The following is a 23,307-nucleotide window of genomic DNA, read 5'->3' on the forward strand; positions in this document are numbered from 1 at the left end:
CCAGGGACGGGACCCTGGTGGGCTGCCGTCTATGGAGTCTCACAGAGTCGGACACGACTGACGTGACTTAGCAGAGATATGCTTTGCTAGTCATCTAGCAACCAAGTTAACTCTAACAGATAGGTTTCATGTAACCTACTTTTACAAATGATGAAATTAGGACAGAGGTGGAGTAACATGCCCAGGGTCACACAGAGAGTTAGTGGCAGAGCTAAGAGTTGATTTCTAATAAGCCTGACTCACGAGACTTGCTGAGACATACTGTTTCTCAGAACTCGTGGCCCAGCCCTCTTCCCTAAGAACCATAACTTCTTGTTGCAAAGTTTGATTGTCACCGTGGTAGTTTTGAGAGATGCCCTTGTGGCAGGCACATTATCAGTGTGCACTGTCCTCTTTTGCAAGTGGCCCCCTGGCCATGAGGGGCTCTCTTTGTCTTAGAGCTAGATTTGGCCCCACAAGCAAAGCTAGGCAGAGGGACTAGAGAATCCAAAGGAAGACGGATGGTAGGGTAGCTCCCAGTAACCTGCCAGTTATCACCAGTCTTTCCCTTCTCTTCTGTACCATAAGTCCAGGCTGCTACTGCACAGGGCCGTGATCTAAGGTCCCAAAGACTGGGAGCTGATTAAATGTTTACTCTCTGCCTCTGATAGATGTTTACAACTTTGGGAGCTGCTCTGCAGATTTTCCCCTTTATCAGGAAATATTTTTCTGAGGGCTGAAAAATGTCATCTGTGCTGACATTTCTTACGCTGGTCAAGAAATAAGGCGGTGCATGCAACCATCCTTAGTCACGGACGTGCTCGCTCCTTGGCCAGGCCAAGTCCTAGACATCATCCCACTGGAAGTGAATAGTCCAAAAGAGGAGCCCCAGACTAGGGGTATAGAAGGGAGATTCCTAGAGGCGCCTAACCAAGTGTAGGTGGAGCCTTCTTTCAGAAACAGATTTGCATAAACCAATCTCACGGAGGTTGTTTGTAGGGGTGCAAAACTTACTACTCCAAGATATCTCTTTGGCATGAAGAGTATTTTGAGCTGAAGATAATCAAGGTCCAAAAGACTCAAGAGCAAACTTTGACCTTCCCCTTAACTGCCTGAAGAATTTAGATAGAGGAATCCAGCTATCACTAGAGATACTTTCAAGCATGGGCTGGGTGTGGTGAAGGAAGCTCTTAGAGATCAGACTTAACTCTGTGGCCCGTTATCTTTGCATCACCCAGCACACCTTTATTACCAAACATTTGATTTTTCCTCTCAATGCCAATTGCCTTCCTCCCCTTTGAAATTCCAAAGCACTACCCTCAACATTCTCTTTTGTCATCATCTAGAGATGACATTTAAATGAAGATTTTTGACCATTTGACAAGTTAGTTTCCGTGAACCTCTCTCGTGTATACATGTTACTGAACATGGTTTGATTTTCTCCTGTTAATCTGTCTTATGTCAGTTTAAGTCTTAGATCAGCCAGAGGAACCTAGAATGGTAGAGAAAGTGTTTTTCCTCCCCAGCAGTGTGTAGGATCAAATGCATTAATCCTCAATGACAGATGCAGTTACGAGAAATTCAAATCGGCATAAGTCAGGCCACAACTCATCTTTCACTGTGACCTGTTCTACAAAATATTTACTAGAAGGCTGGTGGTGGAAAAGGCCAGAATGAGGAACATTAAGAGTGTGATATTCAGTCAGATTCTTTACCAAACCAAATTTGTGTCCACTCACCATCACACAGGCAAAGCCAAACCACTGACACTGGCTTGTGGTAGATCGCCTGTCTGATCCTGCTATATTCACGGGTTATGGAATACTGATCTCTTAATTCAAGAACCTACAAAAAAATTGCTTCAATATATGGGAGCAGTTTCTATTCCCTGAAACACCCTAGCTTTGGGACAGTTAGTGAAATATCCTGTTTTCAGGGAAACTTTGTTTCCCTAGACTCAGCCTTTATATGGAAAAAAGGTGTCTCCCACTGTGCTCCACCATGAAATCTCCGCTGTCTATACCCCATTCGGTGGCTACCTTCAGAGGGGTGCTCACAGCCCACTTGCACAGAATTGCGAATTCTGTGAGCCAGGCTGAGCTCATCAGGAATGCGCCTTTTATCCATTGTACTTAAGGGAGTTCCACTGAACAAGCGCTTCAGGATATTTGCTCTTTAAAAGTGTGTTTTAAAATTCATAAAATCAATGTAATCCAATTCAGAAAATTCACTAGATAAAACAAATCCCCGATATAGTAAATACCATAAGATAGCCCCACTCTCATTTTATGTATTTTATTATATCATTTACCCTAAGTAGAATACAGTTAAAATTGTAATGTACACATAAACATTTCAAAATTGTTTTTTACTGTTACTTAATATATTATAACGGAGAAGGCAATGGCACCCCACTCCAGTACTCCTGCCTGGAAAATCCCAGGGACAGAGGAGCCTGGTAGGCTGCAGTCCAAGTGGTCGCTGAGGGTCGGACAGGACTGAGGGACTTCACTTTCCCTTTTCACTTTCATGCATTGGAGAAGGAAATGGCAACCCACTGCAGTGTTCTTGCCTGGAGAATCCCAGGGACAGGGGAGCCTGGTGGGCTGCCGTCTATGTGATTGCATAGAGTCGGACACAACTGAAGGAACTTAGCAGCAATATATCATAAACATTTTTCTATATTGTCATGTAGAAACTTCCCAGTGCAACATGCAAAGCCCTTTATGTTCAGCTTCCCTCTTTAGTCTCACCACTCTCTACCACAATGTCATCCTCTACTCCATCCATGTGGAGCAACACACGGTCACTGGGCATTACACCCTTCCCAACCCACCTCTCCCTCTGCCTTCACCTGGTATATCCATCAGCCAGCTTATAGGCAGGCAACAGAATCCACCCTAAATTGTTCACATGAAGAGGCTTTTAATATAAGAACCACTTACAGAACGGAATGTTAGGCTGGCTTAAGAAAAGGATGCTGAGGAAATTAATAGTGAGATGTTCAGAAACTAGCAAGTTGGGAAGTTCTTATCCCTGTAGGGCCAAGTAGTCTGGGGCCAGCTGAGGACCAGAACCTAGAATCCCAGAAGAAGAGCCTCCTGGCAAGCGCTGTGATCATGGAGAGATGAAACTGTTGGAGACGGGATATTCCAGCAGGGAGGGAGAAACACTCCATTTCTCTCTCCACCAGACCCCTTATTTCCTATCAGTATTTCCTTGCTGGCCAAGCCCCAAGCAGAGATCAAAGAGCAAGGAAGCAACAGTACTACACCATACAGATGTCAGCTGCTGAGTCTGCAGCAGCAGGTCAGAGGAGGACAGAGAACAGACAGGAAAGGGGAAGCTGAAGAGAAAATAACCACCCTTCCTGCCTAATCTGGGTTTATCCTCTGGCCCTCAGCATAGATGCTGCCTTATCAAGGAAGTGAGAATGGGCTGCTCTCCCCTCTATGTTCTCACTGCTTCCCATGTTCACCTCAAGATATTTTATACTTGATTAAAATTACGGACAAGACAACGCCATCTCCCACTGAACATTTAAACAGTAGCAAGCAGAGTCTTGCAAATAATAGGCATCCCGTAAATATTTGCATAATCGCCATTTCTAAAGTCTTCATAATATTTGTTCTTGGAGCTGGGCTGTAATCGACTTCGTCTTTCTATTGCATTTAAAAATTCTTAAACTGTATCTTGTTCATTATTTCAGTGTTAGCCAGTTTCTCTGGTTGAGCTGTAAACTCTTTGAAGGCCAGAGGCTATGTTAAAACACACCTCTCTGGATGTCTTTACTGCTGAAGCCAAATCTGGCCTCTGTACCTCAACACTGAATTAAATCAATCTCAGAGACAGAGTTTTGGGTGAAGTGAAAACAATAGCTTTATTGCTTCGCCAGTCAAAGAGGGCTACAGGAGGCTAATGCCCTCGAAGCTGTGTGTCCCAACTTGGGGAGGGAATTGAAAGGTTTGGGAGTAGTGATTCAAAGAGACATATTAGCTTGTGGACATTTTTCTGACTGGTTGGTGGTAAGGTAAGTAGGAGTCAGTATCATTAACCTTCAGGGGTCAACATCTTGTGGGCAGCATACCGTCATTAACTATTAACTTCTTCTACCTACTGGGGGTTTCAGTGTCTGCAAAACAACTCAAAAATATTGTTGCGGGTGGCCCTTCTTGGGGAACCAGGACTTTGCTGGAAGGCTGCAATGTTTTTCTCTTGACCCTTCATTTCCTCCTGGTCTCACATCCTCTATTCCCTAATAAGCAACTCTTGAATCGGCCCGTTGGAACTCAGGGAAGGTCATGGGGGCTGAATGAAGGCTGATTCCTATGATCAGAGAAATGGGGGAGGCTTTGTTTCCAGGAGCCCCACAGGGCCCTGCTCAGCATCACTACTAGCGCTTAATGCCCATGTGCACTAGCGCAGATACACACACACACTCACACACATATGCACGCACACACATATGACCTGTCAAGGTTTGGTAGACATGGGACAGAAACCCCTTAAGTGAGAAGGAGTCTCCAGTTTCCCCCAAATATCCCCATGTTCTCCTCATAGCTCCCACCCCAACAGCTCTGTGTTTATATGCACAGAAAAGCTTCATGGCAACAAAGCAGCAAACCAACAGAAAATTCCTGACGCCCTATCTAACACTGTCTGCCCTCTTTCTGACACTAGGTAAGAATATGTCCCTACCCTTGAGCCACTTCTAACCCTGCTAACATTCTCTTTGACTAGACCACAATGATTCCTACTTAATATGCAGCTCAAGGAGGTTTTGTGAAAAGGGATAAAAAGAACAAGGCATGGGGGTTGGTAAGTCTGACTTCCTGCTGTTCCTCCCCTAGAGACTCACTGAGAGGCCTTAGAGGTACACTGTTCATCTCTGGGTCACCCCCCTTCTATGATGTGACACCTCATTTATGTTGATTCATCCAATTCTTCCCAGAGGGCAAGGGCTGGGTTCAAGTCCTACCTTACTCTCATGTGAACTGGGTCTTCTTCATCATCTTATTTTTCTCTCTTGACCTTTAGTCCGCTCAGCTTTAAACTGGGATCTTGAAACTGAGTACACAGACTTTGTTAAAGTTAACTAAAGATAGATGGGAGAAGGCAATGGCACCCCACTCCAGTACTGTTGCCTGGAAAATCCCATGGACAGAGGAGCCTGGTAGGCTGCAGTCCGTGGGGTCGCTAAGAGTCAGACACAACTGAGGGACTTCACTTTCACTTTTCACTTTCATGCATTGGAGAAGGAAATGGCAACCCACTCCAGTGTTCTTGCCTGGAGAATCCCATGGACAGAGAAGCCTGGTGGGCTGCCGACTGTGCGGTCGTGCAGTCAGACACGACTGAAGCGACTTAGCAGCAAAGATAGATGGCAAGCTATCTGTTAAAAAACAAACAAAAAAAAAGATTGGTGATACGATCGTAGACATTGTTGAAATAGTAAGATGGTTCTGGGAGATTATTGTGAGGATGGACATGGGACATGACAAGGTAAGGAAAGGAGGTGGAGAAGGAGAAAGAATCAGAGGGGAAAGAAAGGAGGGAAAATGGGAGGGAGGAAGAAAGGAAAAAAGGAAGGCGAGCACGAAATTCAGGGGATGAATGAGCAGAAAGAGGCATTTGGAGACAGTTTATAGATATCTAAGAAAATATAATCTAAGTCAATGCTTCCCAGTCAGTGGAGTCACACTCCAATTTAGTTACCTAAACTTTACGGTGGTGTGACTTCAGCATTTAACATTATAAATAGGCATGTAAATGTCTCAGCATGGGAGCTGAAAGTTGGAGGCAGCTTTTGGCAGAGGTAATAATGAAGTGAATCCCATTAGTGATGGAAAGGCAATTAAGGAAAACCTCAACGAAGCTCCAGATCTGAGCATTCAACTAAAAGACTGGGATTTTGGAGGAAAAAAGGTTAAGCACCAGGAGGCTGTTTATAATGACTTTAATTAGACTGAAAATGAATTGTTTCGCTTTTTTTTTTCCTCTCCAAGTTTGCCTTTTAGATAAAACAGCATCTGTATTAACACTGAGATACACTTGTCAATTGCAGTAATTATGTATGTGTAGGAGGTGTTTCATGAATGACACTGATTTCATAAAGTGATTATGTTCCCTGCAAGAATGTGGAGATTCTAGTCATGTCAGTCACTGCACCCCAGAGGACAGACAATTGTTAATGAGGATCTTTGTTTGACTCAGTTTGAACATTCCCTTCAACCTTCAGAAAAGTGTAACATACATGTCACAGGTTTTGGCAACCCAAATTATTGCTTTTGTTTTGCTCTAATTTTTTTAATGTTTATTTATTTGGCTGCTCCAAGTCTTAGTTCCAGTACCTGGGATCTTCAATCTTTGTTATGGCATGTGGGTTCTTTAGTTGCATGCAGCCTGTGAACTGTTAGTTGCAGGATGTGAGATCTAGTTCCCTGACCAGGAATCAAACCCAGGCCACCTGCATTTTGAGCACAGTGTTTTAGCCAGTAGACTACCAAGGCAGTCCCCCGAATTATTGTTATGCACTGTGATTTGAAAGAGAAGGGAGTACACATTGGATGCTGATATTTAAAAACCTGGTAGAATGAAGGAAAGCTAATACATAAATTGTCTTTAATCTTAAATTTCTGTACATCTTTATGGATATTAACAGACAGAAGAAACATCTATTCCTATGATAGTGAAAGTCGCTCAATTGTGTCTGACTCTTTGCAACCCCATGGACTGTAGTCCATGGAATTCTCCAGGCCAGAATACTGGAGTGGGTAGCCTTTCCCTTCTCCAGGGGATCTTTCAAACCCAGGGATAGAACCCAGGTCTCCTGCATTGCAGATGGATTCTTTACCAGCTGAGCCACCAGGGAAGCCCATTGTTATTGTAGATATCATATTATATAATAATTGAAATGGACAAGTTGACAAATGTCTTATCTCGTTCTATCTTCAAAAACAAATTTGAGATATGAGTGTCTGTATTATGCAGATAAGAAACTGCAGGTTAAGTGATTTCCCCAGTGTTGTAACAGCTAATAAAACAGCAAGAACAATACATAAGCCTATTGTCCACATCACTCCCAGGTAACATGGAGGTTAACCTTGGAGGTTAACCTTAGAGGTGGTTCTATCCAGCAAATGAGAAGCAAATGTCCAGTGACTTTTCTGGTGTTGTTTAATGCATAGCTAGAACCAGAGCCTAACTCGAGTTCTCTGAGTTGATCTAAATGGGTCCATATAGAGAAAAAGTGGGTCCTACTGCAATACTTTTAATTTGGCCATGGATCATAAGAAGACTTTGTTATCCCAATGACTGAAAAGTGTATCAGCTATTTTTAGAATTAAAGTAACCTGGAGGTTTTACAACCCTCACCAAAATAGTGGATAAATTTCCATGGCAACCAATTATTAGGCAGAGATTGATTCCAGAGGCAGGCAGTCTACAGAGCACTGATTTTTCAGTCCTGACTACACATTAGAATCATTGGGAAGAATTTAAAAAAATATTGAGACCCAGGGTCTACCCCTTGAGGCTCTAACTTAATTGGTTTGGAATATAGTCATAGCATCAAGATTTTATAGGTTACTCAAGTGGTTCTAATGTGACACTTCATTGAGAACTGCTGTTATAGAATGTGGTTTTTAAATACTGTATACAGTTACCAAGATTATACACTACCTAGGAGAATTTCAAGGGGTTTTAGCTAATCCTGCTCCCTGTTCTTTCCCTCCCTTCCTTCCTTTCCTCTATCTAACCTTCCCTTCCTCCCTCTTACTCTCCCTCCCAACTTCCTTCCCTTTTAGCCACAAATATTTACTGAGCACTCATTTTGATACATGGCTCAAGCCCGCCCTTACAACCATCATTGTAATTTTAGCCTCATCTTCTTGGGTCTGGGCCTAGAATATTTGCTAGCTTTCTATCTGGCCTTCCTTACACCACTTACGGTCTCTACAGGCCAGTCTCACACAGTTCTCAGCATATTTCCTCAAAAATGTTTCACTGCTTATAAGTAATAATGTAGCGTATTTGCCTTTCCTTGTCTCACGTATTTCACTAAGCAAAATACTCTCTACATCCACCTACTTTGCTGCAAATAGCATTGTCTCATTCCTTTTTATGACTGTTCAGTTCAGTTCAGTTGCTCAGCTGTGTCTGACTCTCTGCGACCCAATGGACTGCAGCAAGCCAGGCTTCCATGTCCATCACCAACTCCTGGAATTTACCCAAACTCATGTCCATTGAGTTGGTGATGCCATCCAGCCATCTCATCCTCTGTCGTCCCCTTCTGCTCCCACCTTCAGTCTTTCCCAGCATCAGGGTCTTTTCCAATGAGTTGGTTCTTCGCAATATTAAATTGCATGTGTATACATATACAATGGAATATTAGAAATATTATATATATATACACTTCCCAGGTGGCTCAGTGGTAAAGAATTCACAAGCAATGCAGGAGACACAGCTTCGATCCCAGGATCAGGAAGATCCCCTGGAGAAGGAAACGGCAACCCACTCAAGTATTCTTACCTGGGAAATCCCATGGACAGAGGAGCCTGGCGGGCTATGTCCATGGAGTCACACAAGAACCAGACACAGCTTAGTGACCAAACAACAGCATATATATATATATCACATCTTCTTTTGTTCATTCATCTGTTGATAGACACAGGTTACTTCCGTATCTTGGCTTTAAACATTGGGGTGTATATCTCTTTTTGAATTAATGTTTTTGTTTTCTTCAGATATAAACCATATATATATATATGCAGGAGTGGAATTGCCTGATCATATAATAGTTCTATTTTGAGGAACCTATTTTACACAGTGGCTAACAAAACAGACTCACAGATATAGACAACAAACTAACGGTTACCAGTGTGGAGAGGGACGGGGGAGAGGTAAAATAATGTGGGATTAAGAGGTACAAACTACTATGTACAAAATAAATAAGCAACAAGGATATATTATGCATGAGAGAAATACAACCATTATTTTGTAATCAATTTATTCACTAAGTACGATCTATAAAAATATTGAGTTATCGTGTTGTATACCTGAAAGTGAAAGTGTTAGTCATTCAGTCATGTCTGACTCTTTGTGACCCAGTGGACTGTAGCCTACCAGGCTTTTCTGTCCATGAGATTCTCCAGGCAAGAATACTAGAGTGGGTTACCATTTCCTTCTCCAGGGTATATCTTTCCAAATCAGGGATCAAACCTGGGTCTCCTGCAATGCAGGCAGATTCTTTACCAACTGAGCCACCAGAAACTAACATAATATGGTATATCAAGTATACTTCAAAAAAATGCTTCACTGCTTAAAGCTTCCGAGTAAATCTCATAGAGGTTAAACATGAGACTTTATAGTATGGCATAAATAGGTCTTAATCATCTTCCTATTGCCTGCTAAACTTTAACCCCCAAAATAAGCAAGTGATACTGAGTTTGGAGCCCCGCAGGAGACCAAGATATCTTAACATCCATGAAAGTACATACACCATTCTGCCTGTGATTTCATGAAATGTAGGATTTAGCTTTGAAACCAGTTGTATTAGGAAATAAGTCAATGATTAAAAAAATGCTTCTGACTGCCCTGAAACTCAGTCATTTGAGGCAAATAAGTAACAGTCATTAATCATCTCTTGGCAGAAGCTGTTTTTCTGAAGGAGTGAGGTGACGGTTGGAACACTTGATCTTTTCTTTCATTAAAAGGTAAGGGCAATATTGCAAGTGACAATTCTTAGGGATCTGATTTTTGGTCATTTTTTATTTTAATTTCCCTATACCCTTTGTTAGAACATACTGTAATTGGCTTCCTGCAAAGCACTGGAAAACTTGTAGGTTGTGTTGTATTCCTGTATTTTAAAAGGGAAAATGTCAAAAGAAAATGAAATCTCTTTTTGGACAACAGCACTGGTCCCTGAAAATTATGCTATTTGAGCTGAAGCTTGGCCAGGCTTCAGAGAGAAGCCTGTGACGTGCTCAGTCATGGGGAAAGGTGCCATGCTTGACTTGATGGGCACAGGTTAAAGGACACCAGTCTGTATCCAGAGGGATTTGAAAACTTGTGTTTGGTCTGGACAAGCTTTGACATCCAAGGGTGTCTGATCTAAGGTATAGCCATTTTTTAAAATAGCATTGCTTTAAGGGTAGCATCTAATCTTCAGCTGCCAGTTTGAAGTTGAGGACTGGAGACTTAAACTGCAGGGAAGTAGGTTGAGTTTAAATGAAGGATTATGGTCCTGAAGAAAGGAATTAGAGCAAATGCAGATCAAGAAAAAAGTTCAGTCATATGTCTGGTCTGAACACAAAGGCAGGCACTGGAAAAATGCCTAGAGAATGGTTTCCCTAAACTCATCCAAGAGTTGTTTATCAATCATAGGATAGAAAACTAACTCGGAATCCTATTTGCTTGGGAGCCCTGAAACTACTAACACACTCCATTGAGTGATTTGTAGTGTTGAGAGGGTGAATTTTCTTTATGTCCAATGTCCTCGTCTATAAAACAGGATTGGTGATGAGAGTACCTACCTCCCAGACCTGGATGCTGGGAAAACATGTCCAGGCATGGCCACTGCTCCTTTCAGTGACCAACTGGCCACACCGAATGACTTGAACAAAACTTCTTCCATTCGATGATATGCATTTTGTTTGCAAAATATTACTTGGAAATAGTACAACAGCATGACATACAGTATACAGAAACAGTGCACATATAAATTGACCGTTCATAACATCGGTTTCATTTCTTTCCACACATTTTGCTTTCTGAAATGCCAAATCTGGCATCAGTCCTCTGGGTTATGCTTGGTATAATTATATGACTTTTTAATTCAAGGAAATTGCTTCTTATTTATGTTGTGTGAGTGTCAGGTTTGGGCCTTATTTTTGGTTTGCTTTAGGTTGATTTTGGACCTTTTGACTCTTATTAGCAATTTCCATTCTGAAAAGAAATGCAGTCAAGTGAGACTAGATTTGCCACCAATGAGCTGTATACAGCATATGAAAGTAATATCCTAAGTGTTTTTGAAAGTGTTTGTGATAACTAACTACGTGGCTTACACGAACAAATGTGCAAAAATAGTCCTATAAGCTCCTGTGTGCTGTGACCCTTAGAAACTAGGTACTGTAAAACCACCCTTGCAGGTGAAGAGTTTTCTCCTACCATTAACCAAGGCTGGAACTGCATTGCTCCTAGAAAAAAATAGGGAAGCATACAGGTATCTAGACAATCTGTTGGGATGCAACTAGGCTGCAGGCTCTAGCATCTTCAGAGGTGGTAGTGAGTATGAAATGAGAAAGAATCTATGGGCACACTACACTGTGAGTGGAATATACATGTAAATTTTGGAGTTGAGGATGGGGAGAAGGTAAAGATTCCCTAGGACGGGCATGCAAAAATCTCCAGGTGAGTATGTATACTCAGGAGCCATGTAATGGATTATTGCATTGATTTATTTTATGGCACGGTTTCAAGTATACTTACAAAACACCAAAGGGAGGAATAACATTCTTTAGGTTCAAACACAGCATTAGATGAGACACACTGAAGTAAACGCTCCTCCAGTGTCTGCCTACAACCCTCTCTATTAGGCCGTAGGCATGAGGGCAAGAAGCCGAACTCAGAGACAGTACTAACTATCCGCTTCATCTCAGCTTGCTTCTAGGACTCTGGTTCTTATACTTGAGTCTGTATCAGAATCATATGGAGGGTCTGACAAAACGCAAGTGTGGATCTCCATGCCAGAAGTCATAATTAAGTCTGGGGTGGGGCCTGAGGATTTGATTTCTAACAGGCCCCCAGGAGAGGCTGGTGCTGAACCATTGATCTGGGATACATATTTTTTTCAAACTCTTTCCCCTACCATGTCTCATTCCTAAAGGCTACATAGGGATAGATGTTAATCTTTCTGTTAATTAGCTAATAAGGCAAACTCCCAGCAGACTTGTGACTCCAGTCTTTCACGTATGCAGACATCTGAATTCTAGCTAAAATCCCCAGATTATTATAGACATAAAAACTGAGGCTTTGTAGAGATGAAGCAAATCATTCAAATTCACACTGGGTGGAGAGGCAGGATTTAAGCCCACATCTCTTGACACCAGATCCAGGACTGTTGCTAAAATACTGCTTATGGTTGGGAGTTTTAGGCTGAGTGACTCTTTATGACCAAGACTATATTGAAAACAGGAATTTACACTGTAGAGAGATTCTCCTGTAGTGTACACAGTAGGAAATGAAATTAAGAAAAATTCATGGCCTTTACTGTCAGTAAGAACACTGACAGACCTATTTCAGAGGCACTCAGTCTAAGCCTGGACGGACTTCTCTCTCTCTCTCTTTATTTCACCTGGACCATCTGGCTGCATTCTGCTTTACCAGGGACTTTAGGGCAGTTTGGGTTGTTTTTCTCTATTAAAAAATAAACCAGAAAAGTAGATTTTATTGATGAAGAAAGAAAAATTTGCAAAATCAGTCATATTTAGTTTGTTTTTTTTTTTAACATATTGGTGTATAGTTGATTTCAATGTTGTGTTAGTTTCAGGGGTACAGCAAACTGAATCAGTTATATATATATACCCATATGGACTCTTTTTTGCATTCTTTCTCCAGGTAGGTCAATACAGAATACTGAGTAGAGTTCCCTGTGCTATACAATAGGCTCTCATTACATATCTATTTTATATATATATAATATATATTAGTGTATATATGTCCATCTCAGTCTCCCAATTTATCCCTCTGCCCTCCTTACCCTCTGGTAACCATAATTCCTTTTCTACATCTGTGACTCTATTTCTGTTTCATAGATAAGTTCATTGGTACCCTTTTTCAGATCCCACATGTGATAATCATATATTTGTCTTTCTCTGCCTGACATTTCACTCAGTAAGTCAATCTCTGGATCTGTCCTTTACAGCCATCAGCGTACTTGTGACCGTATCAAATACTGGCTTTTCTTTTCCCAGTACAATGGCTAAAATAAGCAAACAACAAATACCGAGAAGAATGAGTAGAAGCAATTATATTTCTTGTTGGCGCTCTGCAAATTTCATCTTGGTTCATGCTTCCCCACAGACCTTTCTCCAAGTTATTTTATTTTTTTTTTACCCAAAATAATTTAATCCTTAAGGGAATTCCAGTGCCACCTCTTCTAATAACATTTGTTGGACATCAACTTGGACTGGCTAGGAGGTACAGTAAAAGGGAGCCTGGGGCCAAGACATAAGACCTTGATGCTGAACTGGGGTCTTTTGCTAACTAGTTTCTGCTAGGATGTCATTTCTTGGATCCTTGATTCTTTCATCCTGAAGTTAAAATAATTATATTGACCCTAGCCAGGGTTGGAAGGGTTTACATTCACATAAAATGAGTTGTAAACTGTCAATGATATACAAATGGAAGGTATGATTAATAGTTCTCAGTAAGGAATGAATAGCATACTTTCCCTCTCCTTCACTTTTCCACCCCCACCCCACCCCCCCCAACCCCCCCACATCTGGACAATTTTGGCTTGTTGTTTTCTCTTGCAAAGGAATCAGAATTCCATTGCTAGTTTATTCTCCAGGAGCAGTTAATATTTCTCAGGGCTAGGGAGCTACTTAATTCACAAGAACAGGCATTGGCCTGGAAGGAGACACGGACCTCCCACACTGAAGTCCAGCCATAGGCTGATGAGTCATCTTATTCGGCAGCAAATTCTCATGGAGTAAAACATTGTCTTCTCTCTTAACTTGAATCTAAGGAACATGGGATGAGGTAGATTGTGGAAAATCTATGAGACGATAAACTCAAGGCTACATTACTTTAAATTATCAGGGCGATCGTGTAACTCTAGCCCATAAGTCAGTTTCTCTGTTAATGAAATTCAACCCACCAGGAAAAGGGATGAGTACTTCATGTTCACTACTGATTTGAACTGTTGCTGCTGCTGCTGCTGCTAAGTCACTTGAGTCGTGTCCGACTCTGTGTGAGCACATAGACAGCAGCCCACCAGGCTCCCCCAACCCTGGGATTCTCCAGGCAAAAACACTGGAGTGGGTTGCCATTTCCTTCTCCAATGCATGAAAGGGAGAAGGGAAAGTGAAGTCGATCAGTCGTGTCCAACTCTTAGCGACCCCATGGACTGCAGCCCACCAGACTCCTCCGTCCATGGGAATTTCCAGGCAAGAGTACTGGAGTGGGGTGCTGCGACCTTGCAAATTACACTTTGGTATTTTTATATCACTAGTGCAAAAACTAGGTTTCAGTAAGACAAAGCCCACAGTCTCACAGGCTTTGCCCCATCTCAGGGACCCCACTGGTAGAAAAGCAGTGTTTAGAATAGTTGGGAGCTACATACCATGAGAGCAAATTATGTGCGTTTCAGTCCTTACTTTGCAATTTAAAAGCAATGTGCTTGAGTGTTTTTGGTTTATCTGTGCCTCAGTTCCCTTTGTTGTAAGATGGGATGGTAATATTTCACAGGGATAGCAAAGATTAAATTAGCTAAAACTTGTAAAAGGCCCAGTACATACAAGCCCAAATTTTAATCAGCTATTAGTGAGCATGGACACAGCTGAGCAACTAACACTTTCACATTTTCTTTCTTTTTTTTTTTTATTTTATTTTTAAACTTTACATAATTGTATTAGTTTTGCCAAATATCACTCTTACAGTAGTTTGGTCCCCCAACATCCGAGTTCTCATGAGGTTAGTCAGAAATGTTTTATAGAGCATGTTCTTTTTGGCCAGGCACTGTCCTGGGAACCAAAGGTCGATCTTCTTAGAGGTGATGTGATTCTGATGAGGTGACCTCATTTTTGTTAGTTCAGAGTTTTATAAGGGGTCAGAATATATTGCCATACGTTAACTTCTCAAGCAGAGCCATGATTGTGGAGAAGCGAGGAGAAAGGAGAAGAGATTAAACAGATTTGGAGGGAGGGTGGTAAATCCGAACAGAAATGATACTAATTATTTTTAAAGTTGGAACTTAAAATATTTATTCAATGCAGCCTAAAGATGGATAATGGATATTACAGAAAGACCAAGCACATCAATGAAGCCACAAAAGCACACAAGCACATGGCATGTTTAGATAATTTACAAAAGGAGAAAAGCAATGAACAGAAAAAGAAATAGAGGTGAGGGTAGAAATGTTAGTTGAGGCACATTGCCAGCCGTGCTAAGGAATTAATCCTAAGAGCCAGGGGTAAACGATGCATTGTTTGAAGCAGAGGAATGCCACCTTCACACTTTCATTTTCCTTCTTAATTGTTCTTGTTCTTTCACTTTCTACCACACCTCTTCCCCTCTTTCCATCACGAATAAGACTTAAGGCACCAGTTCATTGCATGGGAAGATCATATCAAGGTGGGAGACATGACTGGTATAGCAAATTATCCAACCAGTCCATTCTGAAGGAGATCAGCCCTGGGATTTCTTTGGAGGGAATGATGCTAAAGCTGAAACTCCAGTACTTTGGCCACCTCATGCGAAGAGTTGACTCATTGGAAAAGACTCTGATGCTGGGAGGGATTGGGGGCAGGAGGAGAAGGGAACAACAAGGATGAGATGGCTGGATGGCATCACTGACTCAATGAATGTGAGTCTGAGTGAACTCCGGGAGTTTGTGATGGACAGGGAGGCCTGGCGTGCTGCGATTCATGGGGTCACAAAGAATCAGACACGACTGAGCAACAGAACTGAACTGACTGAAGTGGTATTTGAAGTGAGTTTAGAAAACAGATGGTAGAATTAGCAGAATTTTTTAAATTAATTAAATAAAGAGTGGGAAAGAAAATGAAAAAAATAACCAAGGTTTTCATGTTGTTACAAATGGGTAGGTAGATGGGAGTGGCAATCATGGAGACAAGGACCATAGGAGATAAGTGAGTTTGAGATGGGAAGATGCTCTTTAGGGTGTGTTACATTTAATGTACATTCAGAGGATCGAATAAGCCTTGGGAAATATGTAATAAAGCATTTCACTTTAGACAAACTGGAATGGCCAGGTCAGTGTTTTTGCATATTTGCAAGTCCCCAAACAGATGCAATAATGAATGAGTGAATTAATACTTAAATGGATGAAATTATGCATGTGTGTGATTGTAGTTTGAAAGAATATGAGAATGAACAGATAAACATTTGAAAAAATTCATGGGCATACCATTGCTATTCCTAGCAAAAGTCCTAAAGCAGATTTAAGAGCTGGTTTGTATATTTGCAAAAAATCCATATATTAATATAACTGCCTCAGCCTAACCAGATATGGAAAAAAAACCTTAAACCCACTTATTCGTTTGACTTAACTGACCTTTGTTGAACACATCTTCACATATTAATCACAGCAATTCTGCAGCGTGTCAGTCAGAATAAACTTAGAGGACTCCAAAAACATTCAGCACAGTTTCCATCTCCATCACTCAAAATCAATGAGGAAAATATAAAAACTGAACCAGGCATATTCAAGGGCAGCCTCTGCAGCTCTCTGATGGCTTCTCCTGTGAAGCAGTCTCTCCATTGTCTTCCCTTCTTATAAACCAATAAATATCTACATGGATTTAAGCATCCCCAGCCCGCAGTCAGAGTACTAAAGTTTTTCCCCTGCTCCGACATTTCCATGAGCCAGTTCAGTCAAGTCCTCTATGGTCCGTGGAGTTCTTATCTTTAAGAAAAGACAGGTCAAGTAGCTATGTTGTAATCAACCCAGGGTTTTGATAAAATCTTAAAGGAATATTTTCTCACTGCTTTTTTAAAAATTTACTCATTCAGTAAGTTTTTATTGAGGACCACTATGGGCTTCTCTGGAGAAGACAATGGCAACCCACTCCAGTACTCTTTCCTGGAAAATCCCATGGACGGGGGAGCCTGATAGGCTCCAGTCCATGGGGTCTCTAGGAGTCGGACACAACTGAACGACTTCACTTTCACTTTTCACTCTCATGCATTGGAGAAGGAAATGGCAACCCACTCCAACGTTCTTGCCTGGAGAACCCCAGGAGCCTGGTAGGCTGCTGTCTCTGGGGTTGCACAGAGTCGGACACGACTGAAGCGACTTAGCAGCAGCAGCAGCAGCATGGGCTTCTCAGATGATGCGAGTGGTAAAGAATCCACCTGCTAATGCAGGAGACACAAGAGATGCAGGTTCAATCCCTGGGTCAGGAAGTTCCCCTGGAGGAGGAAATGGCAACCTACTCCAGTATTATTCCCTGTGGACAGATGAACATGGTGGGGTACAGTCCATGAGGTCGCCAAGAGTCGGATGTGATTGAGCAGAGAACATAGTACTGGATATTGGAGCTACAGAGACAAACAAAATCAAGTGTAGTGCTTGTCCCCACATGACTTAGAGTTTCATTCTAAGTCCAAGATATTTGGGAGTAGTTGCAACATCTCAAGGAGGTCAAACCAGTCCATCCTAAAGGAAATCAGTCCTGAATATACATTGGAAGGACTGATGCTGAAGCTGAAACTCCAATACTTTGGCCACTTAATGCAAAGAACTGACTCATTGGAAAAGACCCTGGTGCTGGGAAAGACTGAAGGAGTGAAGAGAAGCGGATGACAGAGGGTGAGATGATTGCATGGCATTACTGACTTAATGGACATGCGTTTGAGTAAGCTCCAGGGGTTGGTGATGGACAGGGAAGCCTGGTGTGCTGCAGTCCATGGGGTCGCAAAGAGTCAGACACAACCGAGCAACTGAACTGAACTGAACTGAACAACAGCTCAATGAGTGCCATCCACCTGTCCATGGCATTCTCATTGACAACTCATTGACTTTATTGCTTTGAGGCCAAAATTTAATCAACTCAGTAAATTCTACTCACTTGGTTAATCTCATGGTATCTGTAGTTGAAAAATTTGAGTTGCCTGCATGCATATTGTATATGGATAAGATGGTAGCAAAGGGACCACAGTGCACACTGTATTTAGAGCCCTTGGACTATTTATGTAATTGCTAAGGCTGTGAAATATGCCTGGTGTACAGGGCAGTTGGGCTCCAATATCAGGATAACCTGGGTTGAAACCTGGCCCTCTACTTCCTAGTTATCTGGCTATGAACAATTCACTTAACCTTAGCAAAAACTCCCCAAACTAACTTTTATGTACCCTTTGATGGAAACATCCACATAAGACTTTTTTACTTGGTTCTCCCAAAAAACTGGGAGAAAGCAGAGTATTTCTTGGGACAGGTAAGGAAATTGAGATTTAGAGAGGTAAATACAGAAGACTCAGGGCTTACAGGAGAGGGAAATGGCAACCCACTCCAGTATTCTTGCCTGGAAAATCCCATGGACGGAGAAGCCTGGTAGGCTGCAGTCCATGTGGTCGCGGAGGGTCGGACATGACTGAGAGACTTCACTTTCACTTTTCACTTTCATGCATTGGAAAAGGAAATGGCAACCCACTCCAGTGTTCTTGCCTGGAGAATCCCAGGGACGGGGGAGCCTGGTGGGCTGCCATCTATGGGGTTGCACAGAATCAGACACGACTGAAGCGACTTAGCAGCAGCAGCAGGGCTTACAACTGGAGGAGGAAGGTTGCAAACATAGGATTTTGACCTCAAGTTCAGCTTCCCCCTTACCGTCGTCACTCCAGCTATGGAAGCTTTGGAAACTCATCTCCTTTGCCGCCCCTGCCATGCCTGGTGCAGTGTCAAGCAGCGGGTGGTGTCAGTCCTCCCAACACTGATGGGGAAGCAGCTCCTTCTTGGGGAGGGTCCATCTGATCTCTCTCTCTCTCTCTCCGGGCAGGCTGGTTTCCCTATCACAAGTGTACTTCTGCAATACCAATTAACCTCTCCCTTCTCTGAATTCCAAAACTGCCCAAGCCTATCCTTGTTGTCAGCAGATATCTTAGAAACTTCATTTTCGACGTGCTTTCCAATAACAGCAGCAATTACTCTTAATCATCATTTATACTAATTTGATGCTTCAGTGATATTATGTATTATGCATGTCCTTCCTAATTTTTTCATTTTTTTTAAACTGTAAGTGAGAATCAATGTAAGGGATTGATGTCAAGCTTTAGGTAGTTATTAACATGACTAGGGTTATCTAACCTTATTAGGTTGATTGTAGTTTCTATTTTGTATCTTCCAGCAAATCCTCAAATTGATTTTAAAATGCTGCTATTGACCTAAAGATTCTTAACAACAGGAGGTTTAAATGCTTTTCATTGTTATGCTTCCTGCCTATAATACCAATTACTGTTCAAACTCTGCAGTAGAGAACTGCATTTCGCTGTAGATTTCCATTCAGAGTCAGGGCTTGGTGTCTCTTAAGAGACAAACATTGGGAAGAGGAGCCATCATCATTCAGTCCCATCTCTCACACCCAGAAGAAATCCCCTTACCTGCAACTCCTGCTAGATAGCCAGCCAGTCTCAGCTTGAATGATATCTGGGAGCTGCTGGGAGCCAGAGAGGACTTGAGCTGAGTGCTCAAAGGACAGTTTAAGACCTTTTCTGCCACTAACTCATTTTGTGGCTTGGATTATAGTGTATGATCTATTGAAGGCTCAGTCTCTCCATTGGCAAAATCAGGATATTAGACTCTGTCTCAGGAAAAGTAGCATCTATCTCAATGTGTCAGTGCTTGAAAAGGGTCAAATTAAATACATAATTCACAACCATGTATATGAGTATGTGCTTCTGTTTATGAGCATGGGATATGAATGTATACCTCAAAGACCCTACGCGTATATCCCAGCTTTGCAGAAATTTTTTCTCAGGACCTCTAATAAGTCTAACAAATATCTTCATCCCTTCAAGTCATGCCTGGCTTGCAGCTGGTCCAAATATAGGAACTGTGGCTCTTCTTCCTCCTTCTCTTTCCTTCTTTCTTTTTCTTCTTCTTCCTTTCATTTTATATGAGAAGAGTGCACTTACAATAGCCAGAACTCTTCGGCTGAAAAAAGAAGGAACCCAACTAAATCCATCTTGAACAAAGAAAATAATTATTTACGTAGTGCAGACTCTCCTGGAGGAACCACACTGCAGGAACTGAGACAGGGATCCAAACAACATCACCATTTTCCCACTTTGTATTTTCTCCCCCTGGTAATTAATTCAAGTATTTTCTTATGCTGCAGATTTGCATTCTTTGCGTGTTAGAAAATGTGTGCTCCTAAGTTTGTACCTTCCAGGCTCAATCACCAGGGACATTCTACATCCATTTAGAATATCACTTAAAGGTACAAGTTGTCCCAAAGATGATCTGGTAAACAATAAGCTGCTGCACCGATTGATGGCTGCTCCTGAGCTCATGCAGAGGGTGATAAGTGGGGGGCACAGAATTCTGAAGAAAGATGAGAGGTCAAAAACCCTATAGAGGGACACTATATACCTAAGTGGTTATAAAATTCTTATACTGTGTTTCAATTTACTGTCCTTTAAAAACTCTCCACCAGCCTGATTTTGTTTTGTTTTCCAATTATGTTCTGTACAGTGTAAGTCTAACCCCACTTCAACATGAGGAGCCTCATAAAATCTGTTTCTTTTTAGACTTTGATGTGTTTCAAGTGCAAATATGCCATGCACTGTAATTGTGCTATAGATTGAAGTGATTAGGTGGTGCAATTCCAGGGTAGCTTTTGAAAAAATGATTCTGGCATCAGGCCCTCTGCCTGCATTTGCTGTCCTCTACTCAAGTGCCCTCACTGAAGAGCATGCAGAGCCCCGAGTTGCCCAGTTGCTGCCTGCCCACTTTCAAAACCCTGCTGTCATCTTGGGCGATTCTCTTCCACCATCCTTCATACTACTTGGTGAGGTCATGATAAGGTTAGCAGTCATGGCCCATGGAGAGCTGTGTGACTCCCTGCAAGTTCAGAAACCTCTCTGTGGCTAGTGCTCTCATCTTCAAAATGAAGGCTGAAGAGGAGGAGAGACATATACTTAACTTGTCCCATTTTTCGCAGGCACCTTAAGTGCTTCCCTCACTCATCCTGCAAAATAGGTATTATGTGTTATAAACTTATTGCACATTAGAAATGAAGGAAACACGAGCTACAGAATGAAAAGAGTTCTAGGCTTCAATCAGAAGGTCAGGATTCAGATTTCAGTTCTACAGCTGATCCCTGAAAGTTAGAACAACTCATTTACCCCTCGAATTTCAGTGTGATTCCTGTAAAATGAGTACAAGCATACCTTCCTTGCAAGGCTTGTGAGATAAAAGCTAAAATGTTAAGCACCTGACCTGTCTGTCATATGGTAATTGGTTAGCAATTGTCTGTAATGTTTCTGTGTGTGTGTTTATTCACTAATTCAAGAGTCTACCAGTTATTAAGGAAATAGATCTGGTTTCTATTCACCTTGGCACAGCCCTGAAGAGTTGCCTAAGCAAGAAGGATTCAACAGCAAACACATCCCATAATTCCTAACATTTAACTTTGTAACTTCTCTTATGCAGCTCTTATTTGAAATGACTGTTGTTTTCTTATACCCCTAAAGGCCTGATGTGTATGATCCACAGTAACACAGTCTATCCCTCTACCTCAGATCAGTTGTTGTGCAATATGAGTGCCACTCACGGGGAATTCCTCGTACATCCTTCTACGAGGAGTAGCTTGTATATGGAGACCTCATTTGTAAGGAACCAAAAGGGAACTTTTGATATATCTTATAGTTGTTCTATATACCATACCACACCAAAAATATGTCCCAAATTTGGTAAAAATAAAATTATTTATACCTGTTCTCTTGATGCAATGACTCAAGTCAGTCAGTCAATTCAGTCACTCAGTCATGTCCAACTCTTTGTGACCCCATGGACTGCAGCACACCAGGCCTCCCTGTCCATCACCAACTCCCAGAGCTTGCTCAAATTCATGTCCATTGACTTGGTGATGCCATCCAACCATCTCACACTCTGTCATCCCCTTCTCCTCCCACCTTCAATCTTTCCCTGCATCAGGGTCTTTTCAAATGAGTCAGTTCTTCGCATCAGGTGACCAAAGTATTGGAGTTTCAGCTTCAGCATCAAGTCCTTCCAATGAATATTCAGGACTGATTTCCTTTAGGATGGACTGGTTGGATCTCCGTGTAGTCTAAGGAATTCTCAAGAGTCTTTTCCAACACCACAGTTCAAAAGCATCAATTCTTTGTCATTCAGCTTTCTTTATACTCCAACTCTCATATCCATACATGACTACTAGAAAAGCCATAGCTTTGACTAGATGGACCCCTGTTGGCCAAGTAATGTCTCTGCTTTTTAATATGTTGTCTAGGTTGGTCGTAGCTTTTCTTTCAAGGAGCAAGCATCTTTTAATTTCCTGGCTGCAGTCACCATCTTCAGTGATTTTGGAGCCCCCCAAAATAAAGTCTGTCACTACTTCCATTGTTTCCCATCTCTTTGCCATGAAGTGATTGCCATGCAATGACTAACAGATAGTTATTTTTCTCAGTTTATATAAGCTCATACATTTATTATTAATTAACTTGATAATTAATTTTCAAATGCTGAAGTAAGCAGGGGAAATAATTAACATCTCAAATTATTCAATCAAATAATATTAATTGAGCAGGCAATAATCATCACATGCCCCATGAGCCCTTCCCTGGTACTTTACATACATTTTATCTTTCATTAGCACAATAAGTGGAGAAGGCAATGGCACCCCACTCCAGCACTCTTGCCTGGAAAATCCCATGGACGGAGGAGCCTGGTGGGCCACAGTCCATGGGGTCACTAAGAGTCGGACAAGACTCAGAGACTTCACTTTCACTTTTCCCTTTCATGCATTGGAGAAGGAAATGGCAACCCACTCCAGTGTTCTTGCCTGGAGAATCCCAGGGACAGGGGAGCCTCATGGGCTGCCGTCTATGGGGTTACACAGAGTCGGACATGACTGAAGCGACTTAGCAGCAGCAGAAGCACAATAAGATCTATGCTACAGAAGTTGGTTCTACTGACAAGGACAGGTGAGAATGGTTAAATTAAGAATGTTCAGAGAGATTAAAGGTTAGAAAGTAAGTGGCAGAGCCACTTTTTCTGATCTGTCTGGATTCAGAACTTTTTACCACCATATTACACAAAACTTCCTTCTATTGCAATAATCCTGTCATAAGATATGATAGGTCTTGAGGCTATAAAACCTAAAAAACAGAATTATTATTTGAAAGAGCTTAGGATTTAGAACTGCACCATTCAATATGGTAGCATATTCAGCAACCATATGTTGCTAATGCAAATTGAGATCTGCTATAAGTATACAAGGCACACTAGATTTCAAAACTTTGTTCAAAAATGCAACATATTGATAATAATATATTGATTGCATGTTGAAATTATATTGGTTATGTAAAAATATATTACTAAAATTAGTTCTGTTTCTTTTTCTTTAA

At 41.7% G+C, this 23,307-nt stretch overlaps 1 protein-coding gene across 1 annotated transcript in view; it reads left to right on the forward strand.

Annotated features, from left to right (window-relative positions):
• TENM4 (teneurin transmembrane protein 4) overlaps nt 1-23,307 on the forward strand; it is a 3,327,204-nt gene that overhangs the window by 1,515,367 nt on the left and 1,788,530 nt on the right. The window contains exon 6 of the mRNA XM_070782510.1: nt 9,630-9,692. The gene's annotated coding sequence lies outside the window, so the exon portion shown is untranslated. The remainder of the gene's footprint in view (nt 1-9,629; nt 9,693-23,307) is intronic.

This window comes from Bos indicus, chromosome 29 (assembly GCF_029378745.1).
Source record: "Bos indicus isolate NIAB-ARS_2022 breed Sahiwal x Tharparkar chromosome 29, NIAB-ARS_B.indTharparkar_mat_pri_1.0, whole genome shotgun sequence".
NCBI classification, from domain to species: Eukaryota; Metazoa; Chordata; class Mammalia; order Artiodactyla; family Bovidae; genus Bos; species Bos indicus.